This window comes from Neofelis nebulosa, chromosome 15 (assembly GCF_028018385.1).
Source record: "Neofelis nebulosa isolate mNeoNeb1 chromosome 15, mNeoNeb1.pri, whole genome shotgun sequence".
Lineage (NCBI taxonomy): Eukaryota > Metazoa > Chordata > Mammalia > Carnivora > Felidae > Neofelis > Neofelis nebulosa.
Window position 1 is genome coordinate 13,754,346 of NC_080796.1, and position 10,547 is coordinate 13,764,892.

The window sequence follows — 10,547 nt, forward strand, 5'->3', positions numbered from 1 at the left end:
TGCCACATGCTGCAGTGCAGACTGAAAAGCAGCAAATGTCTAACGGAGGACTGAGTACAGAAATTGCGATATACAATGGAGTGTTATCAGCATACAAATGAAGAGACTGTAAGCAAGACACATGAACACAGATGACTCTCACGGACATAATACTGAAGGAAGAAGCAGGTAAGTTCACAAATCAGTGCAACTGTGTGTTAAAGGGGACATGGGAAAACAGGGGAATGATGATCACAGAAGTCAGGGTCATGGTTGTCTTGAGGCTGGAGAAGGAATCAGGGCAGTCTGGTTGCAGAATACTAGGGCGCTGTGTTCTTTTTGGTGACATGGATGGTGGTTATACAGGTGTTTGCTTTGTTTTTTATTCTTTAGGTAAACATGGGTGTATGTATGTATGAAACATTTGCAAGTTAAAAAAATGAATTATAGCCCAAATATGATATTTTGAATAAAAAAATTGGGGCTCCTGGGTGGCTCAGTTGGTTCAGCATCCAACTTCGGCTCAGGTCATGATCTTACAGTTTCTAAGTTCCATCCCATGTCGGGCTCTGTGCTGATAGCTCAGAGCCTGGATCCTGTTTCAGATTTTGTGTCTCCCTCTCTTTCTCTTCCCCTCCCCCACTTGTACTCTGTGTCTCTCTCTCAAAAGTAAACATAAAAAAAATTTTTAAAATAGATTTTGTGTTCATACTAAAAATTAAACTTCAAAGGTTAATATTTTTATAGTCTTTTCCGCTATGATTATTTCTATAAGTTATATTTATTGACTACTGACTCCCTGGTTCAGTGTGAAACTTATATATACCAATATTAAATTGATGAGATGGGAAATGAAGTTTATTTGTCTCCTTATTGTCCACTGGGAAGATAATGAGGCCTGGGTTCTCTTCAGTTGTGGGATAAAGGGAATAATCAAAGTGTTGAATAAGGTTGTAAATTTTTGATGATGACATTTAGGACCTGGCTAATCTGTTTCCACCAATATATCCAAGAAGGGGTAGAAAGATAAGAGAAGAAAAAAAAGTCTCTTCCTTTGGTCATTTTAATTTATAGGCTAACAAATTCGTTTTAACGGAAATAAACTGAGAGATATTCCATATAAGGTAAACAGTCTGTCATTTTTATAGCACAGGGATGTGGGTTTCACTCTCAGTCCCTTATGTCTGTCTCCAGTGTGCCATATTCTAGAAATTTTATTCCCTGCAGGCCCTGAGTCAGCTCGAGGACTTAAATGATCTGATCAGCAGGAAGAGGGATCCTGATTTCAGTATGGTCTGACTTAAATGATAATGTAGTCATCCGGAGGAGGGAACACTTGTGCTTTGGGGGATCTCTTGCTCATGGCGTGAGTACCAAAGGGAGCAGGCAGAGAAGCCCAGCCGCATTCTAAGGCTGATCAGCACCTGGAGGTGCAGCTTCCACTGACCTCACCCCACTGACCACCTTAGCATGAGGGTCGGGGGACAGCATTCAGTGCACAGCCCCTGAGGTTCCCCACTGAGCTTCTCTACAGAGCTCGAGGCAGCCTTTACCTCTATACTTAGAGCAACTGCCCTTCACACCGAGAGAGGGCACGTGACAGGGCCCAGCACTCCATAAGCCCAGGTTAGGTATCAGATTGGAGGTACTGACCTCTTTTTAAAAATTTTCTCAAATTTCATTCTCCTGTGCTCTCCTCTCTTCTTAAATTTCTGAAGTCATTTTATATCAGTCAGTGTTTTATTTTGACATTCATAACAACCCTGATCTCGGTAGGTTGGAGGAGATGCGACGGAAGAGAAGGACCATGCTGTACGGAAGCCAGAAGACTTGTACGTGGAGACCCTGGAGCAAAGACAGAATTTAAGTATATGGTGGAGGATACCTCTCAAAATGGACTTTACTCACTTTACGCAAAGATCTGTATCCAATAACTTGAGTTTTGGTTCTAGTTACCCAAAGACTACAATTTTGTAAGCGGTCCCCTTCCTCTCAGCCTCCCTCCTTCCTCTCTTTATGCTAAGAAGCATGGTCAGAACTGCTACAGGTAAAGATTTGCCTCCTTGCCTTGAAGTAAGGTCTTGTGGAAAAGGGAAAACCAAATCAAACTACTGCAGAATCCTCCTTGAGCCCTAAAACCAGTCAATTCTGGCATCATTTTTTATCCATGGGGTCAGTCTGCCCTTGGCTCCTCTGGAATGCAGCAATCTGATTGGTACACTGGTTCTTTCACTCATGAGCTAGCCCTCCTTGGGTGTGTTATTTGTTCTCTCAACCTTGTTTCCACATTTGCAAAATCAAGAAAATACTAGCTAACTGGGAAGATTCTCATGAATATTATATAAAATAATGGAGGTAAGAGCTTTGCTCATGATAGACTTTTGATAAACAGCTATTTTTAGTAGCTGTTATTTGTCTCTAGCCAATTTTTAGTGTAACTGTGCCACAGATACACCCCCCATGAAGCAGGTGGAGGAAGTTGATGGGTAATGAAGGGTCAGAAATTGGTGAACAGCACAGTGTTTAGAGTTGGAATATATGGGTCTCAGAATCTTCATCTACTGTGTGCTTGGAAAGGGGATGGACTAGATTTCCAAAGACTTTCTCTAAGGTCAAGAGAAGTCGAAGTGCTTCTTCTCAACGTTTTCTTTCTTTCCCTCACTCGGATTAAGAATCAATAACCTACTGGTATCAGCAAGGATTTGACTGACCACTCCATTCCACTGAGAATATTCAGGCAGGGGCTGAGAAACATCTACACTCGCACTCAGGAAGAAGTAATGAGTAGGAGGATCTGAAGTCAGAGCTAAGGCTCATCAGTCTGGTCTTTACTATCTAACACAGCTGCTGGGATTCAAAGTGGTGGGTGGGGGTTGGTTACCTTGTGTCTTTCCAATCATCAGAATAATACAAAAGCCAAGAAAAAGAAACCAAAACACAGGTCATTAGCTCATGAACATTCTAGAGTTGGCAATGAATATATGTATGTACATATGTATGTATATGCATACAGATGTGCTTGTGAAATGAATATGTGTGTTTTGTATGCATCTATATAGCCGTGTAGGGATGCATATATATGTATGTACGTACCTACAGAACCAAATGGAGGCCACCATGTTTGTAAATTCTATTTATCTTGATGTTGATTTCAACTTTATATCTCCTTGTCCCTCAAAGCGAATTCTTTTTTGTTATCGTTGTAATGTATTTCTTTCTTATCTTTTTCTTTCCATCATGATAAATGTGCTCTGTAATCCCCATGCCCTATTTCCCCCATACCCACCTCCCCTCTGGTAATCAGCAGCGTGTTCACTATACTTTGTCTTTTTTTTTTCCCTTTACTCGCCTATACTAAAGACATGACAGCTATGTTTTTAGGGAGCATGAAAATACTCTAGAAAAAATTTTAAATGTATATGTATTTTCATTCATGATAAAACAAATTATAATCTTGTTAAAGAAACAGCAAAAGACAATGAATCACTGAACTTCAGCTCTCTGCCACAATGATTCTTAGCCTTTTGATGTCTTCCTTCCTTAGGGAATTTTCCCTTCAATAGTTCTTTCCTTACCCCTCTTGGTTAAAGTATGTTAAATCAATGAAATACCTCAATAGTCTAACTGACAGTATTAGCCCTTACTTCCTCTCCCAGGAGATTTTAAATACCTTTAGGCAGGAACCAGGTCTTATTCAACTTTCTATTTCTGATTTTCCTCTTTCCCCCAGGGCCTACCGTGTGTCTGTACCTAGCAGGTATGCAATGAATCCTGCTGAATCATATTTTGCAAGGAAATTGTAGAAGACCTAAGAAGCCCTGGGAATAAAGATTCAAGTGTCAAATCAAAGATGGGTTTGAAATTGACATAGTAATACAGTATCTGCTCTATTCCCAGGCCAGCCTGATTCCAAATAGACACTCAACATTGGGATTTCTATTTTCTCTCAGGTAAGGTTGTTCCAATTTACTGGGTCCATTCAGAACTTGGGCAGATTCCTGTCATTCAAATCATATTGGCCTACAGCAATGGATTTATGCAAAAGGAACATGCAAAGTAGATTTTTATTAACCAAATGCCTTGCTCCGGCTCCAAAGGAAGTGGCAGAACTTTTTTTTTTTTGCATGATAAAGAGAATTAACTAAATGAAGGACTGCAGTTAATAATCTCTGAGTTTGCCCTGAGTGTCCTGGAGTGTGCTTTTGGAAAATAAAATTGGAAGGTCTTGATTTCTCTGGGGTTTTTCATTGCACCCTTATTCAGTCTGCGGAAGAATTTCCAAGTGTGGACGAAGTGTGTGTGTGTGTGTGAGATAGACTGTCCCACTTTAGTCTAAAATTATTGAACTTTAAAATATAATAATTAATTACAAAATATGAAAAAAAGTATGAAAATTAAATAGAATCATGGTATTTTGAGTTTGGTGATCTCATTGATTCCTCCTACCAATATCTAAACATGCATAGCATGATTTCTCCATCTCTGCTTAAACATTTTCAGTGTTGGGAAATGAACCACCTCCCCTGTCCCCCCAAGAATCCATCTTTGAATGTGGAAATTTTTTTTTATGTTTATTTATTTGACAGAGAGAGAAAATGTGCATGCATGCATGCACCCCTGAGCTTGGGAGGGAGAGACAGAAACCCAAGCAGGCTCTGAACTGTCAGCACAGAGCACCACGTGGGGCTCAAACCTATGAACTGCGAGATCATGACCTGAGCCGAAATCAAGAGTCGGATGCTCAACCGACAAGCCACCCAGGCGCCCCTCATTGATAATATATTTTTTAAAATTATTTTTAATCTTTGTTTATTTTTGAGAGAGAGAGAGAGAGAGAGAGAGAGAGACAGCTCAAGCAGGGGAGGGGCAGAGAGAGAGGGAGACACAGAATCCGAAGCAGGTTCCAGGCTCTGAGCTGTCAGCACAGAGCCTGATGTGGGGCTTGAACTCACGAACCATGAGATCATGACCTGAGCTGAAGTCGGACACTTAACCCACTGAGCCACCCAGGTGCCCCTCATTGATAATATTTTTAAGGGAGAAAGCTAATGAATGAGTTCTGACTATACATTAAAGTCCTATCTCTGCAGATCCATCTATCCCATCTATCCCAAGCTAACCCAGGAGACTTAGACACCAGAGTTAGTTGAGGGGATGGCAGATACACATTTGCAGGTAAAACAGATTTTCCATGGACCTGTGAGAACAGAACAGAACTAGGTGGGGTGACCTGGGTGTGTGTATAGGGGATGTGGGGACAGAGAAGCAAGATAGAGAAGCAAATTAATTCCAAGGCAGATGAGAGAGGACTTCAACCACCTCCATTTTGACCTGCCTCTGTACTTTGTAACTGATTAAGTTCTTTCCAACTTATCTCTTAACTCAGGCAAGAGACCCTAAGGTAAAGCATCCCCTGTTGGGAACTGACACCATCCCCTTAAGCAATGGGGGTTGTCCAGAGCCAGCAAGTCCCCGTGTGATTGATCCCAAGGCAATGATCACCTTGACCTTTATTGCCCACCTATATGCATTCACCGAGATTTGTCCCACACTTTCCTTACAGAAACCCAGAAGTATTTTCAACACCTTGGAGACAGTCTTTGAGACGCTAGTCCTCTGTCTTCCCTATGTTGGCCTCACTGAAATTCCTTTCCTGTTTCACCATCACTGTCTCTGCCTTTGGATTTTGTCAGTGGTGAGTGGCCCAGTCTGGTCTGTTTGGGACCCCTGGAGCCAGATGCTGTTTCACCCCTGCACCCCCATTATGCAGAGGATCCTCTGGGAACCAGGGAGGGGGCACAGAACATGAACACGAAAAGGACTTTGAACTCAAATTTTGAATTCCCTAGACCTTCTCTTGGACCCCTGTAGGAGCGCTGACAAGACGGACTCCATCTTTGGCCCTCCATCTTGTTCAGGTGCGTGCAATGACCTCCCTTGGGGCTGTGCTCCAGGTGCCTTGGAGTAATATATTCTCTGACTAAATGGGGGGAAGGCTTGTTCTGATCCTGCCTAAAGTTGTTTAGATAACAAGTAGAGATAACAGTGTCTTCCTCTCCCAGCCCTCTGACACAGGAATGGCTCCAGGTGGTCTATTAAATGTTAAATCCCTTCACTTCACCACATTCCCTGACTCTATAAAATCTGTGGATTAAGGTCTGGGCTTTGCAGAGAATACTGTGCAGCACCTGGATTGCTGCCCACCTAATCCCCCCCTGCCCCCACCGCCCACCTCAGTGAGTTACCCTGAATAAAACTCTGTGTTTTATTTATAACACTCAGAAGTGTCCTGCTTCGTTTTTCAGTCGCACAGTGCTTCCTCCACCCTCTAACATCCACAACCCCATCCCCCATCCAACTGTTATTCCTCTGGAGTGTCCAGATCAGGGGACAGGGACAAGGGCCATCCTCAGTGAGCTGCGCCTCAGAGAAACTTTCTAAAGACAATGCCAACAACAATGACCATTTGTAATGTGGTGGTAAGGCTTGCCCCTACATCGTATCTTCGCATCCTTGCAGCCACCCTCTTAGTTACTGTCTTTTGACAGATGAGGAGAATGAGGCTGAGACAGGTAAATACTTTGAAAATAAAACAAATTAGTGACAGAGCTGGGATGCAGATAAGATCGTTTGACCGCAGAGCCAAGACCCAAAGATCACACATTACTGCCTCTTCTCTGGAGCTGTGCTAGCCATGCACAAGGGGTGGGGGAGGTGGTGGGGACAGTCTGTGGGATGTGTGTGTGCTCAGTCTTCTGCTTAGCCTGCTGGTAGATACATGCCGCTAAGGTGGCCCAGACAATATCCAAAATCAGAGAACAAACGACTAGATAATCTGAGTCCATCGTGGGAATAGACAAATAGGAGTATCTGTTGAGAATCAACTATATGTTAAGCTGAGTGCTAAGAGCTTGAGACAATAATAAGCCACATACTAGATATAACAAGCTAAGAAACTCTTTTTTGAAAACTGAAAATTGCCAGTCAGCAGACCTATAGCAAAAGAATTTTTTTTTAATTCAGTGTGCACGTAGATCACACTCTAATTACATGTGCTTAATGTGTTTATTGAATTAATAATAGGTGGGTAAAGCTTTCAAAAAAAAAAGCTGAAGGGGCTCCTGGGTGGCTCAGTCGGTTAAGCATCCGACTTTGGCTCAGGTCATGATCTTGTGGTTCATGAGTTGGAGCCCCATGTTGGGCTCTGTGCTGACAGCTTGGAACCTGGAGCCTGTTTTGGATTCTGTGTCTCCCTCTCTCTCTCTCTGCCCCTCCCCTGCAGGCGCTCTGCCTGCCTCTCTCTCTCTCAAAAAAAAAAAATTAATAAAATAAATAAATAAATAAATATTTTTTTTAAAGGTGAAAAGAGGGCTAAATTACCACTGTTCACCAGCATGCAGGAACCTCCACTACTGCAGCTGGGATATAAAATGACTATGACACAGCCGCCCACCCCTCATGCACACACGCACCAGACCAGACATTTACCCGCATCTACAGAAAAGATGGCATATGCTGATTATCACACATGAGTGCACAAATGAGGAAATAAAGGAGAGGATTCAGTCTTTATATGAAGGAGGGGAATGGAAAAGAGCTATTTCCCCGCCCTTGATTTTCAAGGCTCAGCTTTGCAAAATTGAGGGGGAAAAAAGTCCTTTTGTTCTTGCATGTAAAACAAGTCCCAAACTACCCACTCCAGTGACTAATGTCAACTGAGCCTGGGATGCGGTTCCCGACGCAACTGTGAAGATACACTGCTCACGCTGGTTTCCAGTGGGATTTACAGGGCGGAGAGCTTCTTGCTAAGCTGCAGACAGAGCGTATGTGCAACATCAGATTTACCTTTACTGACAAACCCCAGTTGTGGGTCCCCTGTAGCCTCCAGACCATCACCTGCCCTCAGCCTTCCTGGCACCTCCCTCCAAAAGCAATTTGCCTCTTGGAAGCCAGATACAATTGTGTGTGGTATTTTTTGTCTGTTTGCTTGATTTTACAGATACTTCTTAAAGCACTGGTGAATTCTGATTGATCTATTTGGGCTGTTCTGTCCCAACAGGTCTTTTGTCTTTATTATTTCCAGATGCCATCAGATTCTCATTTAAGAAAGGTAAAAGATTGGAGTCCAGGGGCGTTGCGGAAGACTGTGAACTATTATGTGTTAACAGAAGAGAAGTGTGTCTGAGTCTCTGAGTTTATTTTCCAAGAAAATGGAAGTGGTAAAAAACCAAGGTGCAAACAGTGTAGAGCTAAATGGGCAACGAAGTGACCCGGGATCTTGAGGAAAATGCCTTGTGTATACACAGCGCCCGGCGGGGGCGTGGGGGGGGGGGGAGCCCATGTGTGGTGCATCACACCAGCTCTCAGGACGCAAAAGGGACACTGTTGGCAACAATTGCCATTTCCCGCTGTCTTTTACTCATTCCCCTGCAGAGAGTGTCTGTTCTCATGTTCATTTTCGTCAGGAGCAAATCTTTTAAACAGATAAAGAACATGCTGGTTTTCAGCCTCATCTATGCAAAACATGAACTAATATTTTGATGAAACAGGACTGTTCCCTTATAATGAAATAAGAAAAAGGAGCCATATTTACCTCTTCTCCTACATGCAGTGATGTGTGAATTTTTGAGGAGGTGGAGGCTGGGGGGGCCTGATCTGTGCTGTTTCCATGATGTAAATACTCCCCATTGTTGCTGACTTTAGGTCACCAACCTGAAGTCACTGCACACAGATTTGGGAAGCTATGGGCACAGCCGGTGATCACAGACCCTGCCTTGCACCAAACTAAGTGAATACAGTTCTACAAGTAAAAATTAGCCCTGGAGTTAGAACTCAAATATTCTTCATGACTGAGCCCTAACTTGGCCAACGTACTACCACATTCAAACGAAGATAAATGAGTTACTTACTGTGAGATCATCACCGTGAGTATTGAATTTTTGATATATACTTTCTGTCCAAATGGACCATCACAGTCTGACTGACTCTAAAAATAAGTGCTGCCACTTAAAGCTGACTTCACACTGCCTGTGTTCGCACATTGCTCTGTGCTTTCCTGGCAAGTCAGAAAAGTGGATGCTTTGTGTAGCCTCTTTTGGTAAATGATGGTAATTTCTTAGGTGTCATTTGGAGTCCCAGGGGCACTCTCTGGGGAGGAAGTAATGCGATCTAGCAGGGAATCCCTTTGGAAGGATTTTCACCTGAGGACTTTTGTCCAGTCTCTTAAAATAATTTCATCCCCTCTTCCCTGTGTAGTGTGCTCGTGGAGTCCAAATTGTTTCGCCAGAAGGTCTGCAAAAAGGGATGAAGAGATGGACACAGGCAAATAGGAAGAAATGATTCATAAATAAAAGGAAAGATCTTTGAAAATTATTCAAGTTCTAAATGTGGGACTTGAAGGAAACAACGAAAGTCTTGAGATTTACTATCCACGGATTCCTGGATTAGTTCTTTCTTTTTAAAGTTTATTTATATATTTAGAGAGAGAGAGAGAGCACAAGAAGCAGGGGAGGGGCAGAGAGAGAGAGGGAGAGAGAGAATCATAAGCTCGACTCACCAACTGTGAGATGGTGACCTAAGCTGAGATCAAGAGTCAGACGCTTAACCGATTGAGCCACCCAGGAGTCCCACGTGGATTAGTTCTAATAATACCAAAAAAAAAGGCGGGGGGGAGGATAGAGGAAAACAAACCATAAGAGACTGTTAAAGATAGAGGGTTGATGGAGGGAGGTGGGTGGGGGATGGACTAGATGGGTAATGGGTATTAAGGAAGGCACTTGCTGTGACGAGCACTGGGTGTTGTGTGTAAGTGTGTGTAAGTGATGAATTACTCCCTTTTTTTCTTTAATTTTATTTATTTTGAGAGAGAGGGAGAGAAAGAGAGAGAGAGTGCATGAGGGTCAGACAATTCCAAACAGGCTCTGCACTGTCCGCACAAAGCCCAATGCGAGGCTCAAACTCACAAACTGAGATCATGACCTGAGAGCTGAAACCAAGAGTTTGATGCTCAACTGACTGAGCCACCTGGGCGCACCGACTGAGCCACCTGGGTGTCCCTACTGAGTTCTACTCCTGAAACCAATATGTTATGTATGTTAACTAGCTAGAATTTAAATAAAAACTTGAAAAGAAAATAAAAGAGAAGGGGGGAGGGACAGGGGAAGGTAGGGAGGAAAGGAGGAAGGTAGGAAGGAAGGAAAGAAGAAAGAGACTGAGTATCTTTCTCACAATCTTGTTGCCTTTTCCTTTTACCAGTGGGCAGCCGTCCTAATCCCCTGAGCTATTTCTAGGAAGGAGAAACAAAATATATCACTCCCTCTGGTCAACATAACATAATATAAAGCCTCATATGATATCAGTCATGGAATTCTGTCTGCTCTCACCGTTTTTCCCCTCTTCCCCTCTTCCTGAAAGTTTCTCCTCCCCCTCCCTTAAGAAACAAGACATCCGACAGTAACTTGATCTTCACAATGAGTCATGGTCTTCGCCAAGTATTGCACTCTCTACCAATCCCACCAGCTGTGGACTTTCCCTTCAGGGCTCTGCTCTAGCAGGCTAGCTCTCAGGTC

At 43.1% G+C, this 10,547-nt stretch overlaps 1 long non-coding RNA gene across 1 annotated transcript; it reads left to right on the forward strand.

Annotated features, from left to right (window-relative positions):
• The first annotated feature begins 8,720 nt into the window (after window positions 1-8,720).
• On the forward strand, window positions 8,721-9,408 carry LOC131496062 (uncharacterized). Its single transcript, XR_009254289.1, has 2 exons — window positions 8,721-8,903; window positions 9,235-9,408. It is a non-coding gene; the product is annotated as an uncharacterized LOC131496062 (long non-coding RNA).
• The last annotated feature ends 1,139 nt before the right edge of the window (window positions 9,409-10,547 follow it).